The sequence below is a fragment of the Hemicordylus capensis genome, chromosome 5, assembly GCF_027244095.1.
Source record: "Hemicordylus capensis ecotype Gifberg chromosome 5, rHemCap1.1.pri, whole genome shotgun sequence".
In the NCBI taxonomy this organism is placed as follows: domain Eukaryota; kingdom Metazoa; phylum Chordata; class Lepidosauria; order Squamata; family Cordylidae; genus Hemicordylus; species Hemicordylus capensis.
The window spans coordinates 200,705,088-200,731,246 of record NC_069661.1 but is presented as its reverse complement, the minus strand read 5'-3'; the positions used below and the strand labels follow the sequence as shown (position 1 = coordinate 200,731,246).

General features: G+C 41.7%; 1 protein-coding gene and 1 non-coding gene across 5 annotated transcripts in view; one reads left to right on the top strand and one right to left on the bottom strand.

The window, feature by feature from the left end:
- The window catches only part of MGAT4C (MGAT4 family member C), a 586,007-nt gene that overhangs the window by 52,099 nt on the left and 507,749 nt on the right, over positions 1 to 26,159 (top strand). The gene's annotated exons all lie outside the window — the stretch shown is intronic.
- LOC128328637 (U2 spliceosomal RNA) lies at positions 4,629 to 4,818 on the bottom strand. The gene has a single exon (XR_008309351.1). It is a non-coding gene; the product is annotated as a U2 spliceosomal RNA (small nuclear RNA).

Below are 26,159 nucleotides of genomic sequence, written 5' to 3'. Positions count from 1 at the left end.
TGCTGCCTGCCTTCCTTCCACCATCACTGCCTGCCTCCATGCCACTTGCATTGCCTACTTATCTGCCCAGCTGTTTGCTGGCCTCCTCTGCCACCCATTGCTCACCAGCTCTTCCTGCTCTCTGGTAGAAGCAGGAAGTGTTCAGAGGGAGCAGGAAGTGTTAGAGCAGGTGGCCAGGAGTGAGTTTGGGTAGCAATCTGTACTGGCACAGGAGGTGGGTGAGTGAGGCTCTGAGCAGGGCATGCGGGCAGTGCTCACCACAAGGTTTTTTTGGGGGGGGGCTTTGTGCATGCGAGCCACTCCAAGAAGGTTGCCGCACCCTATGTCACTGCTTTCTTCATTCATATATATATATATATATATATATATATATATATATATGAAGAACAGGTTTACAATCTAGTAGATATGATATGATATGATATGATATGATATGGTATTTTTTATATATATATATATATATATATATATATATATATATATATATATATATAACTCATATCATATCATATCATATCTACTAGATTGTAAACCTGTTGGGAAGCTTATATCAGTTTTGTAATTTATGTACAGCTGCTAGAACATTTTAGTTATCTTATAAAAGAAATACATAAAGAAATAATTGGCAGCTGACTTCAGCTCATTGAGAACCAGCTGCTTGAAATACCATTAATGTTAATGAGGTCATTTCCAAAGGGAGATCTGTCTGCTACACTTGCCTTTACCTTGAACCCCAATAGCTGTTGACAATGATGTATGCTTGATGCCAGAGTACTCGAGATGACATTCTATGTATTGGTTACTTGGTATGCTGCCCTTACACTCACAGGAATATCAAAATGCTGTAAACCTGAAGCAAAATCCTGTTGAGGGTCTTTAAAAGTAAATGAACAAGCCCAGCAGAAAATGCTGTTTTTCATTCCTGCTTCATATTGATCCTATTTTATCACCTACTGGCTTGAAACCTTAGCATGATGCAAAAAAAAAAAAAAAAAAAAGAGGTATAACTAGCTTAACAATGAAGTCCTGACCTCAGCTGAATAATATGTATGTGCTGACATATTGCCAAGTGAAAAACAAAAGTATATGCCTTATTTAAATAGAGCGGTGCTCGTAAATGGTGCAAAATGTATTTTTGGTGGAACAGGGTGTAGCAATGCAAAAACCCTTTGGCTTCCTACGTTCCTATAGTGTGGGCTGTTACTTCTGTTTAGGTGGGTCAACAAATCCTCTGCATTTCTGCAGACATTCCAATAACAATTTGCACCTTGCCAGAGTTGAAATTTTAGCTTAGACATATAATTTCTCTCTTAAGTTAACTGTGGGGAAATCAGAATGAAATCTCTGCTTTTGTAGCTGGTCTAATCGATGGTTTGTCAAACCCCTATAGTGCAATGAAAGAGAAATACAGTACTAGAGATCCTTAAGAAAGCTTTACATTGTTGGTGTATGCTCATAGAATCCTCAGGGGTTATGCATTTGATGTGGAAGAGATACTGGGTTATTTAGTCCTTCAGTTCACTTTGGGAGTATTGTGCACTATCCATTTGGTTGCATAGTAACAAGACTCCTTCACATTTTACGGCTGCCATAACCAGCTCAACTGTTTGTTTAGCACCTCATCAGTGGTTTATCTGACAACGCAGGTGCTTCCTTTGATCAAATGTTTCCTCTTAAGAACTTTATCATTCATTTTATTGCTGCTGCCCTCTTCCTTTTTTCCCTTAAGTAACTGTTGCCCAAGCATCTGCTTGTTAGCTTCATTCTGCAAATGGCATTCACTTGCTCTGTACTCATGCTCAGTGTCTGAATTGCTTCATTTTAGCCTTGTACTGATTCAGTACTTTATTGAGACTATCAGCATCTTCCCTCTCAATGGATTTGCCTCCTCCAGTCTAGATCTTAAATTGCTTGTTTAATCTTCTGTGTTCTTGTCCTGTTTGGAGCCATAGCCTTTCCAGGGCTTGTGTAGGGCACATATTGTTAAAAGGTCTGTGCAGAAGTGTGGCATCGACCACCCTTCCTGACTATGCTTTGCTCAAAGTGGGGGAAATTAGTAGGGATGTGCATGAATCAATTTTTTTCAATTTGATTTGTACCCAAATTGAATCACTCCCGATTTGGGTCTGAATCTGGCCAACAAAGATTTTGTCCACAAATCTCCTCATAGAGTTAGATTTGGGTACAAATCATTTTGTACCAAAATCGATTCACACAGACAGCAGGCGCAGGCAATGATTCTCTCAGCAGCAGGAAGGGGGTGAAAAAAGATTCTCTTCAATTTTCCTCAATCAGGAAAGAATGAACAAAAACCAGAGAATCCACTCCAGGCAGCAGGCAGGCAAGGCAAAGCAAAACTCTTCTGGCTGGCTCTCTCTCTCTTCTCCCACGAGGCAGAAAGGCAGAATGGTGGCTGCCTGCCTCCTTAAGTACATTTGGAAATCCCTCATTTGAACTTCCCCCACCCTTCCCCTTCTTTGACCCTTCCCCTAGCCAATGTGGGGTCAGTCACCCCTGACAACACAAGATTTGAATGGAAATGAGCCAATCTAGAACCAAGGGAGAATCACCAGCCAACCGTTGCACACTGTAAGTCACCAATCTGAAGTATGGGAGGGTGGGATTTTTAAAACAGTTTCCTGACATAAAATGGAGACATTAAGAGAGATCACCACAAAATGGAGGTCTCAATCTACAAATTTTTCAGGTCCGAAATCTGGGCAATTTTTTTTTTTTAACCCAAATCTGGTCAGTTAGCACAGGGGTGATTTGTTTTGTCCCCAAATTGCCCCAAACAGGTAGATTTAGGTACAAATCATTTTGTACCCAAATTGATTTACACATCTCTAGAAATTAGCTTAATATGGATTCCCGGAAATGGGAAGTGAAACTTCAGGACAGGGAACTTACAGTGATTGCTGGCCATCACTATTTTTATCCTTCGTTATTGCCCTAGACATTATGAGGAAAATGAGAACATCCAGGAGGTGGCCTCCGGAAGGGCCTCCACAGCTTTCCCCACAAAACTGAAAGAGTCCATGGGGAGTGGGGAAAACCCTAGGTCTGCCAGCTTTTCAAGTAAATTCTGAGAGCTTGTTACTGTTACTTAAGTGCTTGAGAAAATCTTGCAGAATGGTCCCATATTCAAAGCAGGCTGAAAAGCTTCAGACGATAACATTGGATAACATTATCCCACACTTAGACCAGCAGTCTTTGTCTGGTAAATATTTTTTCTGTATTTGGGTAAACTGACTCAATTGTTTCTTGCTGTCCATATTTGTTGTATATGGATCTTGTCTCCCATCAAATTCTAAATCCCTCTTTTGTTCCTACATCCATTTCTTTTCACGGGGTGGGCAGCTGAATTTCCAAGCAGTTCTCAGCCATGGTTGGTGCTGGGAACTGTAATCTTCAGGGGCAATCTGAAAATCTGCACGTGTATAACACATCAAAGTAACTTTTCAGCACCCGCATTACAAACTAGGTCAGAACTCCCAGAAATGGATGAGCTTTTCTCTGAATACTTGCTGAGAAAGTTCATAAATAGCCTATTCCAAATCAAGTGAGATCAGCCATTATCAGTCTGGTGTTACCTGAAAAGTTATTCTAAATAGAAGGTGCGATGTGGTAATGCTGTTTATATTGTACCTTACATCAGGGATCCTCAGCATTGGGCCCCCAGATGTTGTTGGACTTCAACTCCCATAATCCCCAACCAAAGGCCACTGGGGCTTGGGATTATGGGAGTTAGTGAAGTCCACTAACATCTGGGAGCCCAGTGTTGAGGATCCCTGCCTTACATCATCACACAGGTTAGCCAGGCCTGGTCCTTTGCTGAACTTTATCTGTTCACAAACAAATGAAGGGCCAGTGCAACGTGCAAGGCAGATGTGATTTTTGGAGACAAGAGCACATGTTATCCCTGCACACTGGATGTAGCATATTGATCCTTTTAAAAGTCCTATGCAGGTGTCACTCTCATTTGGAAAGGCCTATTTTCTTCAACTCTGGCCCCACTTTAAATTCCTAGTTCCATTCACCTACATTTCTTCAAATTATTCTGCAGTTATCATAGTGCCATAACCATCATCCCTTCCTTTCTCCCATTCTCTTGTAAGGTGTGAAATCTCCATTGGATCCCCATGCTGATCTCAGAAAGCACTATTGGGGTGGATCAATACTGCCAATCAATATTGGCAGCTTCACATGACGGTCAAATCTGGAAGCTAGAAACTTCTGGTTCCCGGCAAGCGTGTCCTCCTCGCAGGCGTGTTGTCCAAACCAGCCAGCAGTGGTTCCCAACCTGTCCGCCTGAGATTCTACTGACTTTCTCCACCCATTTGGAATTAAGGTTTAAAGTTGGATGGAAAGAGCCAGTAGAAGCTCAGGTGGATGGGGTACATGCTCTCTGGGAACCAGAGGTTCCTGGCTTCTGGACTTTACAGCTGTGTGAACCTGCCGTATTTTTATTTTTATATATAAAATAATATCAAGCTTAGCATCTCTTTTGTTGAAGAGGTAACTGAACTTGATGTACAGTGAATACAGTTTTGTCCCATTCTGTTCCTTTGTTATTCCTTGACTTCACTCAGCCCAGAATTCTATTCCTTCTGAATTCCAGGGTGACTAGGCAGATCTCTAAAATTAATGTAGAAAGTGATTCACATGCAGCTCACTGCAGCTGTCAGTTCTTTGCTCACTTGCATCTTCTACATTACTGATGTGCATATGCACCTTCATGAATCACTGCTAAAAAAATTGATGTGATCATATGTACAAATACTACACTTGATCTTAGCCCAAAGGCCGAGAAGCGATTGTATTAATATTCATTTCATGAAGTATTTTAATTATGTGCTCATGCACTCCTGTGCATTGATCAAACCCAGCCTACACCATGAATCCATTGGCGCACAATACTACACATAAAAATCTTAATGCAATCATACATCTGATTGCATCAACGTTGCTTTGTGCAGTACTTCATCAATGTGCACAAGCACATTGGGAAGGATACATAAGTGAACTGGTGAAATGGAAAGCTAGGACAATCTCGTCCCATGCAGAACTCTGTACAAAACCAATAATTTTAAAATAAATACATAAAATAAAATGGAGGAGGGAAGGATTCAGAAACAGACAGACATTCAGACAAAATGTGAGGGAGGAATTCTGATGAAAATATGAATATGAGTACAATAGCAATAGCACTTACATTAATACATTTATATACCGCTCTATAGCTGGAAGCTCTCTAAGCGGTTTACAATCATTTAGCATATTGCCCCCAACATTCTGGATACTCATTTTACCGACCTCGGAAGGATGGAAGGCTGAGTCAACCTTGAGCCCCTGGTCAGGATCGAACTTGTAACCTTCTGGTTACAGGGCGGCAGTTTTACCACTGCGCCACCAGGGGCTCAAGGAATATTTATCTACCACTTTTCAACCAAAGTTCCCAAAGCGGTTTACATTCAGAAATGAATGGATGGATGGCTAGCTAGCTAGCTAAAATGGGTCCTTGTCCCCAAAGGGCTCACAGTCTAAGAAACATAAGAAAGATATCAGCAACAGCCATTGGAGGGATGCTGTGCTAGGGTTTGATAGGTACAGTTGCTCTTCCCCTGCTAAATAAAGAGAATCACCACTTTTAAAAGGTGCCTATTTGCTCAGTTAACAGTGGACTAACTTCCCAATAATTTGGGAAGCATTCCTATTACAAGGTAATACTTTTAATTTACAAATAAATCTACTGAACTGTGGCTGCTGGACTAATTTGTCTCAGTGTTATATTACTTCTATCCCTCAGTACTGGCATCATCAGCATTTAGTGGCTGAACTTTTAAAAGTGATATGTATTATAGAAAAACATTGAAATTATGTGAGCTGACTCTCCACTCTTTCCTCCTTGTTGTTTCTAGTATGGTTAGTGTGGGAGATGCAGCTACCTTTCATGTTCATTACAAAGCTTCCTGGTGTCCTCTCCTTAGCCTTATGATCTATATCTGTGATTTCTTTTAAATTGAATATATCACTCATTTATTACTAGTGCTATTTTAATTTCCTCTTCAGCTTGCACTGCAAAATAAAAGACTTCTGGCTGTTTTTAATTTTCTGCTCTGACAGTAGAAGACATATTTTCATGATTTAAAAGCCAGATATCTTTATAATTGTTATCAATTATGTTAATTAATAGAAAATAGCACTGGATTTACAGAGACAAAAGTACTATTCTAAATCTTTATTAATGCCGAGTTGTCTATAAACTCCTGTTCCTCCCACACCCCACTTATTTTTCCTCTTTAAGTGTATATATAATTAATATCCACTTTTCTAATGAGTGTAGTATTTAGTAACAATATGAATCATAGACTCATCAACCTTTCCAGTTTGGGAGTTAAGAAGCAATTTTCCATAAAACATATTAGACTCATTAAGTGGTTGAATTATTCAAATGCCAAGCAGACTTCTTACGGTCACATATCCTTTAGATAAATGCATGGATTCATCTGTCCACAAATCATTGGTTAGAAGAGATAATATTAACTGAAGAGTTCCAAAGCCTGTATTTGTAGGTCTAATGATGGATGACCCATTCATACAGAATCTCACTATTGGCTCATTTCCTTTGCACTGACAGGTACTGTCACTGAGCCAACTTGTGATGGCAATATGTTAGCATACATTTAGAAATAGCATCTGAATGAACTAAAATGTTAACATACATATTCTGCTTCTTTGTTTGCATAGAATGAAATTATGGGGACATAGGAATGGGCTCTTAAGGTTTAGGAAGAGGTGCTTCAACCTCCTAGTTGAACTTTTTGAAAGTTAGCAAGTATATACAGTAATAAAAGTACTGCTAAACTTCAGCGGGGTTGTTTTGCTCTGGAAACTCCGGAGATCTTGTGAGGTTGGACAAGTTCTGTCATGTTAGTGCCCTATCCCCACAGACTCCAGTGTGCAATGTAGAGCAATAGTTTCTAAAGTCAAAATGTCTGGATATGCATTTAGTCCTAGGAGGAGATTTTTGAAACCTTGCTCTGTTTCTTTTTGAGCTTACTGGCTCCCATCCAGCTATTCTGGCACAACTTCGTGTTCACAAGGCCTGACCAGCTGTTTGTCCATTTACTAGAGTTTTCTGTTATTCCCATGTGCATAGTAGCTACTTTCACAACCGTTCCTGACACTTCCTTATGGGAAAGGGCTTCTTTCTCCTCCCATCTGTTCTGAACATTTCAAATAGACAACCTTCAGTGATGTATGTGTTCAGAGTCAAGGATGTGTATCTTGTATTTGTGAGTCTGTCTGCCTTCTCCTCCTAAATTTATGTGCAAGCATGGTCACAACAAGTACTACAAGGAACGTCAAAGAGAAAGAAGAAGGCAATCGACTTTGGGGAACCTGAAACCTTTCACCTGGGAGAGAGCCCCCCCAATGCTTATTGTTCTTGCCCCCTGCTAACTGGGCAAAGAGGCACCTTTTACCGTGGTGATTCTCTTTATTTAGCAGGGGGAGAGTAACTGGCCCTATCCACCCTCGGCACAGTACTTCCAGTGACTGTTGCTGGTGTGTGTCTTATGTTTCTTTTTAGAATGTGAGCCCTTTGGGGACAGGGAGCCATCTAATTTGTTTGTTATTTCTCTTTGTAAACCACCCTGAACCATTTTTGGAAGGGCTAAATCTAAACTCAGAACACTTCAGAAACAGCAAAACCCAATACTCGATGGGTTAGCAACCCATGGGGGTGGTTGGCACCCTCTTTGCACTAGACCACCACTCACTCTGGGCCACCCCAGCACCCCACAAGTGGCTTTAAGGATTTTCTCCATAGGGAAGAATGCAGGTTTCAGAAGCCCCATAACTGCACTTGGGGGGTGCTGGGGTGGCCCAGAGCGAGGGTGCCAACCCATGGGGTACTGGGTTTTGTTGTTTCTGAAGTGTTCTGAGTGTAGATTCTTTGGTAGCATATAAGATTTTCAATGACAAACCATGAATCCACTCTCATCTGCTAACCTTAAAGACACATAAACTTCAAAAATCACTTAAAAATCAGCCCTTTGCCCAATTCCTTTCAAATAATTCTGATAGCTTCCTGGGACCACTTGGGCACTACCGCCCTAGGCCACCCCACTCACTCTGGGCCACCCCTAACCACACTCTGCCCTAGGCCACCCCTTTGCCCCCGACGTGAAGCTATCCATTTACTGACACCTCCATGCTTCTTTATGGAGAAAAACCTTACAGACGCATACACTTCAAAAATCACTTAAAAACCAGCCCTTTGCCCAATTCCTTTCAAATAATTCTGATAGCTTCCTTGCCCACCTTGGGAACTACCACCCACCACACTCCACTCTAGAACACCCCTTTCTCCCCGACGTGAAGCTATACATTAGCTGCAATCCTCATTATTCTCTATGAGGAATTCCAAAATAATTTTAAAATTCACCAATAATCAGAGGAGTGTTGGATTGCCTTGGAACTTTGTGGCTAGTATGCACCCCTGGTTGTCTACCATCCACCCCACCTTTGTGCCACTAGGTGCTCCACAATAGGGGATATGGGCTGGTTCGTGTCCCATTATACCCTATGAGAAAAAAATAAAAATAAAATTCAAAAATTCATAAGAAATCGTACGAGTGTCCGATTGCTTTGGGGTTTGGGTGGCAGGTACCCCTGGGTGCCAGCTACCATCCTACCAATTTCTGGATGTCAGAACCAGTTCAAAATGGTTCAAAACAGTTCGAATTCAAACCGAACCGGGGGAGGTTCAAGCAAAACCAAAACCTAACAACCCCCTCCTGGCTCTAACCTGGTTCGAATTCGAACCGAACTGGGCAAACCGGTTTTGTGCACATCCTTAATTACCACTGCGATTATTTTGGTCTTCTTCTGCCACAGCCTTTCAATTTCAATTTGTAGATCTTTGTATTTTGTGGTTCTTTCTATTTCTTTTTCTTCTATTCTGCTATCCCCTGCTATTGCTATGTTGATTATTTTCACTTGTTTTTCTTTCTGCTCGACTACAGCTATATCTGGTGTATTGTGTGGCAGATGTTTGTCTGTTTGTAGTCGGAAGTCCCATAATATTTTTACATCTTCATTTTCAACAACTTGTTGAGTTTTATGGTCCCACCAATTTTTGGCTACAGGTAGCTTGTATTTTTTGCAGATGTTCCAGTGTATCATCCCTGCTACTTTGTCATGCCTTTGTTTGTAGTCAGTCTGTGCGATCTTTTTACAACAGCTGATTAGGTGGTCCACTGTTTCATCTGCTTCTTTACAAAGGCAGCACTTGCTGTTTGTTGTGGATTTTTCGACTTTGGCTCTTATTGCATTTGTTCTTCGTGCCCGTTCTTGTGCAGCCAGTATTAAACCCTCTCTTTCTTCAAGTTGCCATTCTTAAGCCATTTCCAGGTCTTGGTGATGTCTGATTTTCCACTTATATTGTGCAAATATTGACCATGCAGGGGCTTAGTTCTCCATTTTTATGCTCGGTTCTTGACTTGTTCTTTCTTGTAGGCCTGCTTTGTTTAATTGGTGTTGAATAGTTTCTCATTATTGACCATTTGAAGTGCATCTTCTTCACTGTCCTTGATATATTCTTCAAGGCCTCTTTTCTCCTCCTCTACTGTTTGATGGACTTGAAGAATTCCTCTTCCACCTGAGCTGCGAGGGAGGTATAGCCTATCGACATCACTGCGGGGGTGCAGAGCATGATTGATGGTCATGATTTTCCTGGTCTTACGATCTAGAGTCTCTAGCTCTGCCTGGGTCAGTCTATTATTCCTGCAGTGTATCTGATAACAGGTATTGCCCAGGTGACTTGTCTGGTGTTCCCGCCATTGAGTTTGGACTTGAGGATTTTTCTAACTCTCCTGATGTATTCACTTCCTATTTTCTTTTCACTTCAGTGTGTGCAATGTTATCAGCCTGGAGAATGCCCAAGTATTTGTAATGTTCTTTCTCTTCCAGGTTCTTGATCTTGCTTCCATTGGGCAGTTCTATTCGTTCTGTTTTCTGATTTTTCCTCTCTTCATTATTAATGCAGCACACTTGTCTAGTCCAAACTCCATTGCTATATTGCTACTGAATATACGGACAGTGTTTAGCAGTGATTTGATTTCTGACTGGGACTTTACATACAACTTCAGATCATCCATGTACAGCAGATGGTTGATTTTACTTGATGTTTTAGATGTTTGGTATCCGAGGCCTGTTTTGTTTAGTATTTGTGAAAGTGGGGTCATGGCGATTACAAACAACAGAAGGGATAGTGAGTCCCCTTGGAAAATGCCTCTTCTAATGCTAACCTGTCCAAATGTCTCGCCATTGATTGTTAACTGTGTACTCCACATGCTCATTGCTTTTAAAAATAAATAAATATTTGAATGTTTTTACTGACACCAGTTGTTTCTAATCATTTTAGTATCCATGTTTGAGGCAATGAATCGAAGGCTTTCTTGTAGTCAATCCATGCAACACTTAGATTTGTTTTTCTTCTCTTGCAATTTTCTAAAATCATTTTGTCAATCAGCAGCTGGTCTTTTGTGCCTCTGGTGTTCAGGCAATTTCCTTTCTGTTCAACTGGAAGCTGTTTGTTAGTTAATAAGTGTTGTATCACTTCATCTGCTATTATTCCAGTTAATAATTTGAACATGGTTGGCAGGCTGGTTATCGGGCTATAATTACTTGGAAATGCACCTTTTGCTGGGTCTTTCATGATGAGATGAGTTTTCCCAGTTGTTAGTCATTGTTCAATATCACCTCCTTGCAAAATGTGATTGAACTGTTTTGATAGTTGTTTATGAAGGCTTGTTAGATGTTTGAGCCAAAAGCCATGCAGTTCATCGTTGTCTGGCGCAGTCCAATTTTTAATTTTCTTTGCTCTTTCACTTATTAATTCTGGTGTTATTATTAGATCTTGCATTTGTTGGTTACATTTTTTGACCTCTTTCATCCAGCCTGCTTTTTCATTATAATCTATTGGATTGTCCCATAATTTCCCCCAGAACTGCACTGTTTCTTCTTTATTTGGTGTTTCTAGGTTTCTTGCAGTTTCTCCTTCTATGCTTTGGTAGAAACGTCTCTGATTCGACTGGAATTGGAGATTCTGCCTGTGTTGTGTAATTCTGGCTTCATACCTGCTAATCTTCTTTGACACTGCTGTTATTTGCTGCTTTATTATTTCCAGGACTTCTCTGATTTTCCTTGAATCTAGGTGGTATTTTTGGATCAGATACTGTTTGGTGTTTTCATTCTTCAGCTTCTTGTCTTTCATATCTTTCAATTTACTAGCATCTGATCTAAGCCTGGAGATTTTATTTTCTAATCTAATCTTCCATTTAGGTGATGTACTACTTTCTTTTTTTGCATGTCCACTGATCTTATATCCGAGCTCTTGAGTTGTTATTGTTGCTGCACTGTACATTAGTTGGTTTGTTTCTTGCAAATTATTGGTTGTTATTTCTGTAAGTGCAGCATTGACATCTTTTAATGCCTGAAGAAGTTGTTTTTTGGCAACTGTTTTTAGAACTGGAAGTTGAAACCTGGTGGTTGTTTGGTTCATGTGCTCAGTTATTTTTTGCTTTAGTTCTTGTTGCTTTTCTGTTAAACGGCATTTGGGTTTTTGAGGTGAAGGCAAAGGGGAGTTTGCCTGGTTTTGATTTTGAAACAGTTCAGCAACAGTGGCATCCTCTATTTCCAACATCTCCTCCACCTGCGCCTGAGCAACTGCTTCAGTTGGTGGTAATTCTTCTTCCATATCTTGAGCCTGTGTTGTTCTTTGCAGTTCTTCCAGCTCAACTTTGTGAATACTTTATTTCTTATTGTGAATCTTCTCTGGTCTGCTAGCCTTTATTCTGTTATTTCTGTATCTGGATGCTTCTCTTTCCAAATGTGGTACATTCTTTTTAAATAACCTTTTCTAGTTGGACTAGACTTATAATAGCAGATCATTATTTCCTTGTTGGCATTTTTCGTATATTTTTTCGGTTAAGCGACGTTTCTTCCAGTAACCTTGCAGTCTCCAGCCCTGGTTGCTCAACTGAAGATCCTGAGTCCTGTTGCCCACTTGCCACCAGATGTCCAGGGACTACAGCACCTGGCGCGGTCCTTGTTGACCTCGGCGACGACCGGTCTGTTATAGATTTATTAAAGTTACGTCTCACCATATTGTTGATGGGTGAGGCACTCTTTGTCTGGGTCCTCTGGTGAGACCTATCCAGTATGGTTGGACCTCTGGCATAGCTCTCACCTTCCTCAGAGCACCCAAGTCCCACAACCACGCCAAGGTAGTGCGTCACTGGCACTGTTGTTATTATTAATTATTATTATTTATTATTATTACTCACTATAATAATAATATCTCACTAATAATAATAACATTATTGTTGTTGTTATTGTTATTGTTATTATTATTACGTTTATATCCTGCTCTTCCTCCAAGGAGCCCAGAGCAGTGTACTACATACTTGGGTTTCTCCTCACAACAACCCTGTGAAGTAGGTTAGGCTGAGAGAGAAGTGACTGGCCCAGAGTCACCCAGCTAGTATCATGGCAGAACGGGGATTTGAACTCGGGTCTCCCTGGTCCTAGCCATCACTCTAACCACTACACCACGCTGGCTGCATGCCACTGCATGATTCCACATTCTCAGCCATTGCAACAATCTGCAAATTATCTCTAGCAACTTAACACACATTAAGGAAAGGGTGAAGGATGTCCTGCTGAGTGGCAACTACTCTAGTTACTGGCTGACATTCTGACTAAGGCAGGGGCAGTGTTCAGCAAGACATGCTCGCACTGCAGAAGGCTTTCAGAGGAGTAGGGATGTGCAAAAAATGAGATTGGTGCACTGATTCAAAGGGCAGTTTGGGCACCTTTAAAAGTGAGGAGAGCAGGTTGGTACCTGCTCCTTCACCGCTCACCACTGTTTCCTGCTATAGAGGCGTGCCCCCCCGCACATGGTGGTGGCATGTACATGGCCTCTGTGCATGAACGGCAGCCATTTGCTTGATCAGCATGGTTGCTTACCATGCAAATGGCTGCTGCACATGCACGGAGATCATGTATGTGCCACCACCATGTGAGGGGTGGTGGGTGGGGGAGCACTGCCTCAGCAAAAAGCTGCAGCGTGTGGTGGAAGAGCCGGTACAGACCTGATCTCCTCACTTTTAAAGGTGCCCAAACTCCCTTTTGAATCAGTGCATGAATCTCAATTCATGCACATCCCTAGGGAGGAGGCAATGTTTGCCATTATCTGCTTTGCCCAGAATTATGCTGCACCCTCTGAAAATATGTCCTTGAGGGCTGCACTATTCCCAGGGATATATTTTCAGAAGGCACAGGACATTTCCAGGGGTAGCAGGGTTTGGTAAAAATTGTCCTTCCCATCCTATGTGCTCCACTCACAGAGCCCTGGAAGTGGGGTTACTGCCAGTCAATGACAATCAGTTTGTACAACTGATTGGAAGTTCAGGTTTTCTGAAAGCAAGGCATAATCTTGTGTGATTGATTCCACAAATGTTGCCCAATATGCAAGGACAAAAATCTCTAGGTTATATTTCCATAAACATTTCCACCAGTGATCATTTCATGAACACACTCACACACTGGCCTTCAGTAATTTCTAGTGATCCTGCCAATGTTTGGCATTCCTTGATTCACAATACAAAGCCCAGTGACTCAAAGCCTCTGTGCCAAGTACTGTGCCAAGTAGTACTGTATAATAGGCACATTTTAAAGTGTTGAATCTCTTACATTTAGCAGGGGGAGAGCAACTGACTCTGTCAACCCCCCAGCACAGCATCTCTCCAGTGGTTGTTGCATCTGCCTGCCTTGTAGACTGTGTAGACTGTGAGCCCTTTTGAGACAGGAAACATCACATTCATTTTTCTATATAAATTGCTATGAGAACTGCTGTTGAAAAACACTATATAAATATTCATAGTACTAGTAAGCCCCTAGAGTTCTTCTCTGGCTTGGACTGGAATATAAACGCCTCTCCCCTATCCCACCTCTCCTTACCTGGTTGTGGATTAAAAAGAAAAGAGAAGGTTGGTCTCTCCAGCAACAACAGGGATGGAAGCAAGATCTGCCTGCCACTCCTGCCTCTTCTTCTTCTTCTGTCACAGCCTGGGAAGTGAAGAGAAAGGGAAAACTTTTGACTTAAGTGGGGCTTAAGCTGGCATTGGTTAACTTGTCTCTGTTGTTTCAATGGTGCTTAGTCATGACTAATTAGTCTGGATATTGCCCACTAGAATTACACAGTCGCCTTTTGAGTATCCCACACTATTTACTTACCCTGAATAGCTTTCCCATTCACTTTTATTTACCCATCTACTTGGTTGATGGTTGAAAGCTCTATTGTCCTGTTATCCCTTTATCAATTGCATAATATCAATTGTATTTTACAGTATCCTAGCAAGCAGCTTCTCTTTCATCCAGATATTTAATTTACTACAAAAGACGCCTAAGGTCACTTTTAATTGGGCTTATTATAAAATTGGTAGTTACATGAAATTTTACATGATAATGTGTGGAAATGAGGATAGGAGTTAATTTTGTACCCTGATTAAACTACTTCATCCTTTTACGTGTGCTTAGACAAAAGTGCCATTTAAGCAGGATTTTTTTGTTTGTTCCTACAGCCAAATGGAAGCAGATAAGGAAAACATCTATGAGGAACTAGCCAGTTCCTTCTGTATCATTCTATGAACAAATATTGAATCACATTGTTTACACTCCTTTCTACAAAATGAGTGAGGAGACTCTCATGATCTACCAAAAGCGGGCTGAGGGAGCCTAGCCTGCTTTTGGTGGATCGTGTGCTGCCATGGGAGCTGCGTGGCTCCTAGCAGCAAACCCTCTTAATTCCCACTCCCCTTATACGAGGTTAGTGGAGCAAGCGCTCCGCTAACCCCGCCTATTTGATCGTGTGCTGCTGCGGCGCAGCTCTACACTGCGGCAACACACACAGAGACCCCCACCGGGAGACTGAAACAAGCCTCCTGACCCTGCGATTCTCTCCAGGATGCCTTGTGCACTCACACGGGGCATCCTGGAACATCCGGGGGCCACATGGCCTCCCATCCCCACAGCCCCCACCGGCTCTGTGATGGAGCCAGCAGTTGTGTGGGAAGCTGATCCGGCTGCCCAGGGCTGCTTCCCTGCTCATCTGCTAAGCCCGCTCTTCCTGCAAACCCCCTAGAGGCGAGTCTCACTGATCATGAGACTCACCTTGGTGAGTACTTTCTCTAAGGGTGGCTTCACATGATCCACCACAAGTAAGGAAGGCAAGGAAATGGAGAAATGTCAAAAACTGGCAGCACGTGCTTCTGGCAGCATGTCTTGCAATGCTATCCCAGGTCCAATTTCTGAGTCCACCACCTGACATTCTCCCAACTTCTGCTCAACTTCCATAACCAAGTTCTAAAGTTGGGCAAAGAATGACAGGTGTTGGACTCAGGAACTACACTTTGGCAAGTTCTCCACATGCCCGCCAAGTGCATGTGTTGCCAGTTTTTGACATTTCCCCATTTGTGAAGCTACCCTATAAAGAACTAGCCAGTTTCTTCTGTAGCCAGTTCCTTCTGTTCACACGGCCAATTCCACCAGAGCTGGGGAGGGCTGAGGGGAAGGCAGAAGCCTACCTCCCTTTTCCCACATAATAGTCTTCTATTATTAGTATTATTACCTGCGAGCCCACATGACCAGTGCAGCAGTGGTTGCCCAACTTGGGATCAGGAGGGGGAAGTCCTCCTGCATCCCACAATGCATCGCATGGGCAGTGGAGAGGCAGTCAGGGATCTATGGCCGCCATTCCCTGTGGCCATTTTCAGAGTCCCAGCACTGCACATGATCAAAATGTGAGATAGGACAGACTCCTTTTCCATCCTACTTCACTTTTTGCCCAGGTTGGGGATCTGGGCTACCTGGGGTTGCAGCTGCTGGGCTGGGAGACCTCCCTGGTATTTCTAAGTTAGGGCTCAGAGACACTCCTGCCTGCAACTCAGGAGAAGCCGCTGCCAGTCTGTGTAGACAATACCGAGCTAGATGGACCAATGATCTGACTCAACTTCCAGTGTTCCGATGACATGAGCTGCTTGAGTAGAGAGATTTTACCCAAGCAGCTCATCTTGTGTGAACAATCTTTATGTCTAGCTCTTCTAGATTTGAAAGGTTAGCTTATCTTTTCTTGGGGTGAAGGTAAATGGGATTTCATTCACCCCACCCCCCAGATTTCCCTCCTAGAAATCTTTCATTTGTTTATGGTAGTTTTGGCTGTTTTGATAATCCCTCATTCAAAATGACATAGAGGCGTACTACATCTCATGTTTAAGTTTCAGCTCTGTCCTCTGCAAAAATCTAGTACCCTTCATGATTTGGTACCAGTTAAGATATGCAGTAAAAGTACAGAAGATATTAGTAGGTGAAGTTTTCTGTTTTATCTGCTTCAGCATATGAGATAAAAGTACTGACTAGAACTTGTTTGAAGAATGTTACATTTTTAGTTTGATATTGCAATTATGAGTAATGTTTCCCTTTTCCCCAGTCAGATTTGTCATTGGATGATTTTCCCCCTCTCTCATTTTTTGCTCGTCTTTGTTATGATAATTTATTATTTTGTATTATCTGCTTTTTTCCATCCTTCTTGCAGAAGGAAGAGCATATCAATACTATATTTATTAAGAAAAAGAATAGATCGTTCAGACATGACTACTTTCTTGCATAACTAAAATTTTTATTACAAAGCTAATCAACTCTGTCAAAGCAAATATAAATCAACCTGAAATGAAGGAATTCAAAGCACAGGAAGCACTTTATAAAAATCCCCTATAATGGATAAATTCCTTTAAAGATTCTTACACTTTGTGAAAAATTAACCTGGGAGCCTCTTAAAACTGAGAGGTGACTAACCAATGTATTTTGCCATTTTCATCCTGTTTAGACAACAGTTATCTTCCCTCCATTTAAATGAAGGTTGGAACTGAAATTTCTACAATGTAAAATTCAATAGAAAATTACAGTTTCCTAAGGAAAAGCTGAAATTCAAAGATAATTTCAGGGTTCCTCCCAAAGAGAAAGATCAGAGAATATTCTGAGATAGATTCTTAAAATACTCGATTAAGGCTAGGCCAAAAATGTTCATAAGAAAGTTTTCAGCTACATTTGGGAAAGGTTTGGGGAGGCAAAATAGAGGTGAACCAAATTTACCTCTTCTGCCATTCCTTTTTCATTACTCTGTATTGAGTTCCACCAATATCTGGCATGCCTGCTATAAAAGGGTAGTAGTAGTAGTAGTAGTAGTAGTAGTAGTAGTAGTAACAACTTTATTTTGGTACATGACAAGGGGAAAATATGCAAAGCAGCAGTAACCAGCTATAAAAGATTATTGGAACCTTATCAGAATCTTTATGCAAACATTTTCTTGGTGAGTGATAGCACTATTTTCAGATAACCAAACATTTGTTATGGGACCTTTTGAGTGTATTGCTATGAGCAGCCATGGTTTAGGACAATGCAGCATACAGGATCAAGAGGATTTCAGGAATTCAAGTCCGTTCCCTCAGAACCAAGGTGGCTGACTTGGAGAAGTTCAGGGAGGCAGAGGTGTGTGTGGATGAGACCCTCAGGGATGTGATAGAGGCATCCCACTCCCAGGCTGATGGCACTTCTGCTGTCATGGAGACTGAAGGTAACAGGGAAGGAGGACATCAGTCTAAGGAAGAGGGAAACACTGCTTTAGCAGGGACCCTATCCTTGAGTGATGTGCCCATATCCTCTTGCACAGAAGATACTCTTCCGGGGGTGGGGGGTATCTGGTTTGGCCAGCAAAATCTCCTGCACACATTTTAGATGAACCAGAAGAGAACAGAGTGGAGTCAGGACTTGAGAAAATCTTCCAGGGAGACGGTTGGACGCTTAGATGATGAGGGTGTGAAAGAGATTATTAAGGAGGGTAAGGAGATTGCAGAGAAGCTGAATGAGTTCTTTGCATCTGTCTTCATGACAGAGGATACTGACCATTATACCTGCACTGGAACTGAGCTTCTCAGGCTTGGAGGCTGAAGAGCAGGGCCAATTTGAGGTGATGAGAGAGGATGTTCTAAACTGTCTTGAAAAACTAAATATTAACCAATTGCCAAGGCCAGTTGGCATCCATCCAAGAGTTCTGAAAGATCTCAAATGTAAAATTGCCAATCTCCTAGCAAAAATATGTAACTTGTCCCTATAATCAGGCTCAGTACCAGAGGACTGGAAAGTAGCCAATGTAACTCTGATTTTCAAAAAGGAATCCAGGGGACCTGGGAAATTACAGGCCGGTCAGCTTAACTTCAGTTCCAGGTAAATTGATGGAAAACATAATTAAGGACAAAATTGTTAAATGTATAGGAGAAAAGGTCGTGCTGAAGTAGAACCAGCTTGGCTTCTGCAAGTCTTGCCTCACTAACATTTTGGAGTTGTTTGAGAGCGTCAACGGGCATTTGGATAATGGTGACATAATATACTTCCAAAAAGCTTTTGACAAAGTTCCCCACCAAAGGCTCTTGAGTAAACTTAGCAGTCATGGGATAAGGGGACAGGTTCAAGTATGGATCAGTAACTGGTTGGAGGACAAGAAACAGAGGATAGGAATAAATGGAAAGTTTTCACAAAGTATGGAAGTAGGAAGTAGGGTCCCCCAGAGATCGGTACGGGGACCAGTGATCTTTAATTTGTTCCATGCTAGGAATCTTTAGGAAGGGGGTTGAAAATAAAAATGCTAAAATTATAATGCCCTTATACAAATCTATAGTGTGGTCACATCCGGTATACTGTGTACTTGCTTCGATCACAGTATCTTAAGAAGGATATTGAAGATCTGGAAAAGGTGCAGAAGAGGTCAACCAAGATGATAAGGGGCCTGGAGCACTTTCCCTATGAGGCTAGGATACAGCATCTGGGGCTCTTTACCTTGGAAAGGCAAAAAGTGACTTAGGGGAGACATGATTGAGGTATTTAAAATTATGCATGGAGCAGAGAGAGTGGACAGGGAGAAAATTATCTCCCTTTCTCACAATACTAAAACCAGGGATCATCACACAAAACTGAAGGTCAGGAAATTGGGGACCGACAAGAGGGAATACTTTTTCACACAGCGCATAATTAATCTGTGGAATTCTTTGCCATGGGATGTGGTGATGGCCACCAGCTTGGATGGCTTTAAAGGGGGCTTAGACAAATTCATGGAGGACAGGTCTATCAATGGCTACTAGTCTGGTGGCTGTGGGCCACCTCCAACCTCTGAGGCATGCTGGCTCTCAATACCAGTTATGGGGAACAAGAGCAGGAGAGAGGGCACACCCTCACCTCTTGCCTGTGGGCTGTCCAGAGGCATCTGGTGGGCCACTGTGAAACAGGATACTGGACTAGATAGGCCTTGGGCCTGATCCACCAGGGCTGTTCTTATGTAGGGTTGTGCACAGAGAGTTTTGCTTGGTTAGTTCCAAATTCTAACTGAACCAGCTAAACTGGGCAAATCAGCTTGAATTGGTTCTCAGAGGTTCATACTCAAACCGCTTGAACCTCCTCGATTTGTGGCAGTCTGGTTCACAATCAAACCAGTTCTGCACATCCCTAAATTCAGGCACATCCTTAAAAGGCTCACCCTTTTGGCGAGATTTCTTTCATTTAGGAATTGAGTTTCTGTAATATTGTTCAGACACGATGACAACTGGGAAGGCAGAAGCTTGAAATACAACTCTTGCTGGTTCTGAAATGACAGTCTCTTTGTGATAAAACTTCTGGGTGTTCATAGTTGATTAAATGACATCTAAAACCAGAAAATGCTGCTTTCTGCCCACCCATCCCCAGCCCCACCCCGCCCCATGGTTTTTTTCTCTCATTCCTCTGAGAGCAATCACTTCATAAGGTAACTTCCTGTATTCTTTGAGTGTCAGTCAAGAACAAAATTGCTGCTAATTATTGTTGCATTTTTCAATCTATGCTGTCACACAAGGAATTAATCTCATCAGAAATCTGCAGCAAACAGGTCCCTCAGCTTGTTAAATCACTGTGCCAGTAAATAAGTATTTTGTTTTACACTAGATGCTTGAATAGCTTCATCTTGCTCTTGGCTTCAAGAAGAATTTGAGGTTGTACTAACCTTTGAGAATGAAAAATCAATTCTCTGTTGCCATTCTTATTTTACTACTTGCAGTTTGAAAGATATTACTGTGTCACAGGATTTATATAATCCCACCAAAAGATAATATATAGATTTTTTTAAAAAATTCCAATCAACTTCAAATGTTTGTTTGTTTGTTTGTTTGATACATTTCTACACCACCCAAAACACAAGTTCTCTGGGCGGTTTACAAAACAATAAAAACAGCCAATAAAAGATTAAAATATTTCAACAATTAAAATTAAAAAGTTAAAACTATTAAAACACAATTAAAACAATTAAAACAGTATCTAATTAAAACCCTGGGTGAACAAATGCATCTTGACTGCCCTTTTAAAAGTTGTAAGAGATGGGGAGGCTCTTATTTCAGCAGGAAGTGCGTTCCAAAGCCTTGGGGCAGCAATGGAGAAGGCCCATCCCCGAGTAGCCACCAGACGAGCCGGTGGCAACTGCAGACGAACCTCTCCAGATGATCTCAATGGGTGGTGTGGTTTAGGAATTATATTAATGTCCAAGCATCGGGAGTTGTAATGTTCCTTATAACAATATCTGCTATGGAAATGAATAAAATCTTACTGCCACAGCTCTAGCTGATGCATTTGTGACATGGAAGAATGCTGAGGAGGAGATGGTCCACTTCAGGACTTGATACTGCTGGCATAAGAGTTCTTGAATTAAAGCTGGTGTAGAACAGTGACTAAGAGAGTGAGACTGAACTGTTAATCAGAGTATCCCTATCAACTCACTTAGTGAGTTACTTACCAACAATTGAGGCTGTTCCCACACTCACCCTAAACCAGGCTAGTGAAGCCCAGCCTGGGTTAGGCTGCAGTGAGAACCGCTGGTATCTGGCCTGATCCAGCAGGGCAGCACTGCCTAGCCCAGCTGTTAACACGGCTTCTAGCTGGGGTTAAACGTTTGAGAGAGCCCTTAACCAAGGCTCTGGGATTGTGTGTTTGCTGGGGCTGGGTTCAGCCCCAGCGGACACAGAGATGGGTGCCTAGAGCACCTGTCTCCTGGGAAATCCCCCAATGCACCACACATGCCATGTGGTGCATTGTGGGATATCCGGTGGCTGGGATTCGTCCCAGCTTCCGGAGCTCTGTGCTGCACCATGCAGCACAGATTGTCTGGGAGTGCAGTCCTCACTCCCAGCAACATTCAGCAATTGTCTGGGGGGAAAGTGAGTTGGACCAGCCTCCCCCTGCCCCTCGCCCTCCAGGTCATGTGAATGGCCCTACTATCTCTCAGCCTAAGCTGCTTAGTTGCAATATGGGTGTAATAATATTTACTTATCTTACAGGGATGACATCAAGACAATACACGTGAAGTGCTTTGCATACACAAAAAGCACCATACAAATGCTACGTTGTTGTTTTTTTAAAAAATTAAGTGTTACCTATCTAGAAGGGTCCAGTCTTTATCTTAGATGCCTCCCCTTTCTTCCTCTGCTAAAGAGCTTGGCAGAAAGGGAAGTGGTTCTACTTCAAAAGAAGCTTGTGGTAGAGCCTTCTCTGATGGACTTTGCCACCATTTTATCCCTGGCAGGGTTTCTGTGTGCATTTAACATCTGCACAAAAGGCAGAAGTTCAACAGACACATTTTTGCTGCCTAATAATAATAATAATAATAATTCGATTTCTATACCGCCCTTCCAAAAATGGCTCAGGGCAGTTTACACAGAGAAATAATAAATAAATAAGATGGATCCCTGTCCCCAAAGGGCTCACATTCTAAAAAGAAACATAAGACACACACCAGCAACAGTCACTGGAAGTACTGTGCTGGGGGTGAATAGGGCCAGTTACTCTCCCCCTGCTAAATAAAGAGAATCACCACGGTAAAAGGTGCCTCTTTGCCCAGTTAGCAGGGATATATAGAAGCTGTCATGGGAAAAGTTGGGTCTGGATTACAGATAATCAAATATCTGCTTTGAGAGCCCTGCCAGAAATAAAAACAACCCTGTCTTGGCTAAGAGGAGATTCTCACGATCCCTAAAAGCAGGCTAAGGGAGCCTAGTCCGCTTTTAGTGGATCATGTGCTGCCATGGGAGGTTTTGTGCAGCTCCTGGCAGCAAACTCCACTAATTCCCCCTCCCATTAGCCGAGGTTAGCGGAGCGAGTGCTTTGCTAACCGCGGCTTTGGGTTTGTGTGTTACCATGTTGCGGCTCTGTGCCATAGCAACTCACGAATAGACCCCCGACCAGTAGGCTAAAAAGCAGCCTCCTGGCTCAGGAGTCTCTCCAGCATGCCCTACGCGCTCGCTCAGAGCATACTGGAACTACCGGTGGCCACACTGCCCCTGAACTCCCAAGCCTCCGCCGGCTCTGTGATGGAGCTTGCAGGTATGTGGGTGGCCGCAGTGGCCGCCCAGGCAGGGCTTGCTGCTCGTCTGCAGGGAGAGTGGGATTAGCCCTCTCTCCTCGCAAACCCTCTGGAGGTGGGTCTCTTTGATCGTGAGACCCGCCTCTAAGTTAGAGTAGGGACCTTCACTTGTCTAGTATCCCTATTCTTCATGCTGCACTGGGTGAGGCAGCTGTGTCCTGAATCCTATTTGTTTGTTTATTTATTTGTTTGATTTTTATACTGCCCTATCCAAAGGCTCCAAGCGGTGACATGGGATGGTCTAGAAATATAGGACACAGCCTTCTACTGAGTCAGATCATTGATCCATCCAGGTCAGTATTGTCTACACTGACTGGAAGCGACTTCTCCAAGGTTTACAGGAGTTTCTCTCAGTCCTACCTGGAGATGCCAGGAATTGAAACTGGGAGCTTTTTTACGCAAAGCAGATGCTCTAACACTGATCTATGATCCTATATCAGGATATATCTGTGCACAGGTTTTGTGTATCTCTTTTACAGGACATACTTGCTTGGTGCTATAGATTAGATGGTGTTCCTGTTCACTTATATGCTTAAATTCTTAACATGGTATCACTGGTATTCCCTAGTTATAAATCCTGGGGAAAAAAACCCTAATGCTCTAGTGTTATAAGGTTAAAATTCTTCATTTGTGGTTGTGAATGCATTGCAGTTCTGTCTTTGGCATTCATATGAATACACATTGTAATTGTATGCCACATTCCAGCTTTGGAGCTGAGCAAAGCTGCTGTTTTAATAACAAACTTGGGTCTCAAGAGAACTAGAAACCTGACCTTAAATTTGTAATGCAGTAACCTCAGATTTTCAGTACAACTTCATTTGCAGTTGAATGTCATAAAATTTGGCCCTAGGAAAATCTGCTTAAAAATTAATCACCCAACATTATATTTTCAGTAGTAGTTATATTCTGTAGTCCTGCATGCTTCAAACTATCTTCTGCTGAGTAAGGGCTATGCTTCCTTACTCACAAATTTACTTCCTTAATGCTCACATCTATCATTGTAAACTGCAGCTGACATACATACTTGGCAAAGGCTTTTCCTTTGTTTCCTTATAATACTCATTTCAACACCACTATGATTCTCAACACAAGAACTGACCCAAAGAGTATTGCATTTTAAATTAAGTTAGGTAATTAATGATATGCATTCAAGGAGACTTCACTCACCATGAATCAATGCCATTCACCATTTCCAAATGCACATCAAAGTTGTAGAATCTGATTAAATTAACCTGATCACAGATAGTCATGAAGAAACTGATATCCGTATTATGCTGGCAATGGGGATAGTGTAGAAGAAAGTCAAGGTGTCTTGTTCTTAGCCCTTAGAAATTACATTGAAATCACACTTTGTACATGTTTTTGTATGCATGACTATATGTGTGTTCATTCTGAAAGTGAACCTGGGCAAAAGTTCACCCTCCTGCAAAATACAGATAGGAAGTGTACTGCTATGTGTGCACTGAATATAATGTATGTGTTTAAAGTTCTCTCTGTGTGTATGCTGTACAAAGATTGTACATGTGTTGAATATATTGTGTGAAATGGGCTATGGGAACTTGGACTTGACTAACTTTCTTTGGATTCTACCCATTTATCTTGACACTACTTAGATGATGACATATTTGTATTCTTTCACTGGAGAATGGTGCTCACCCAAGTACTTTTTAATGTGAACATAGAGCACATTGCAGGCTGAAAATGGAAACACATTAATATATATCCCAAAATATGGTGTATATGGCTGATCAAACAGATTTATTGAGTTTGTTGTGCCTATTTCATAAGATATCTAGGGAATGAACACAGAACCTTTAACAATACTGTGGATTTGGAATCAATTCTGGAAATACAATAACCATAGAGTTTTATATTTGGAAAGAAAGGACCTTGGAGGTCTTCTAGTCCAACTCCCTTTGTTTAGTGCAGGAATCTGGTAAACCGTCCTTGACAGATGGCCATCCGGTCCTGTTTTAAACCCTCCTGCACAGGAGAGTCCACAACTGCAAATGGTTCTGCTTTTGCCTTTAGGAGCAAGAAAGCATCCATTTCATCTTCTCAATGCCAGCCCTTCAGCTATTTGAAGACAGCTACCTGCACCAAAGAAAACCACAGGGCTCTGTGGGCAGCAGGAGTCAGAATTGACTTGATGGCACACTTTACCTGCCTAAGGCTTCTCTTCTTCAGGCTTAATGTACCCAGTCCTTTAACAGTTTCTCATAGGACTTCAGTTTCTAGATCCCTCCCCATTCTTGTTGTTCTCATCTAAACCAGTTCCAGCTTATCAATGTCCTTCTTAAACTGCAGGGCCCAAAACTGACACAATATTCCAAGTTATGCCTTTTCTACTAAAGCAAATGCTTCTGCACAAGTCAGACCCTGAGATTCTGGTAGGCATTCCTCTTGTGGTAGGATTCTGCTCCATCTCTTCACCATATTGCTATTGCACCAACCATAGTGCCAACATTGTAGATTGTATGGTGTGATGTTAATTTAATTCTTGATGCATTTGTGTTATGCACACACAGAACAAACCTTGGAAACAAGTTGTAGAATAAATATTTCAGGATGGCGGGGGGAGAATTCTAGAACATAATTTCAAATTATTATTTATTTGTGTGGCTACTTAAAATATTTTAATCAACCATTGTGTAACCAAGCACATAATGTGTTTGTATTTCTTCTTTCCCCCCCCGAAACTGAAACTTAAAAGTTAGTTATAAGTTTATTCGGTCATTGACCAGCAAACATTTACAATAAACCAGTACGTATTTTACAAATAATATAACAAAACTTGGCCATAACAGAAATAATATCAGTGTCTGAAACTTAAAATGGGATCTCTCTATAGATTTTCTGGTCAGGACAGAAAGACAATGAAAAACGCCCCACCCTTTTTGTTTTTCCAGAGTAGGCAAAATCTGTAGCAGTAAAAAATAATAATAACAGAAGCCTTAGGAAAGAAAAGTGACTTTTTGATAAATTCCTGGTAATAAATTGACATTCAGAGGGAGGTGTTTGTAGGAAGGGGTGTAAATTCTTAAAGGCTTCTCTATGCTAATGAATTTGGCTGAGCTCTTTTAAGTAGAAATGTCAGACAGCTGGTGGAACATATTGTCAGGTGAAAAACAAAAAATTAGGTGGCAGTCGATCAAAGGCCTTTCATTTAATATAGAGACTTGAATATTCTCCTCATGTTCTGGTAACATGTAAAAGGTAATTTTGTGAAAGACCCAATGTTTAACAACATACAGCAAACAAGATAGAACTGGTTATATCAAAGTTCTTCCCCACAGGATAAATATAGTCACCTTGCTGGCAAACGCACATAAACAGATAATGTATTTTAGATCATTTTGGATACAAACACCATGAAAATGCCAATCCCTATGTATCACTGATAGGGAAATTTCTGGCATGTGTGAGACAGATAAATATAATATAAAACTTGTTTTTCTCTTCTGCAGCTTGCTTTATAATGAGTGTCCAAGAAGACAGGATTCAAAATTTGAGGAGGGTGATCTGTACAAGGAATCCATTACAATCCAACAACTTTTGCAGAGCCAAAGTCTGCCTGACTTTTTAAATTTGGTGTGCTCTG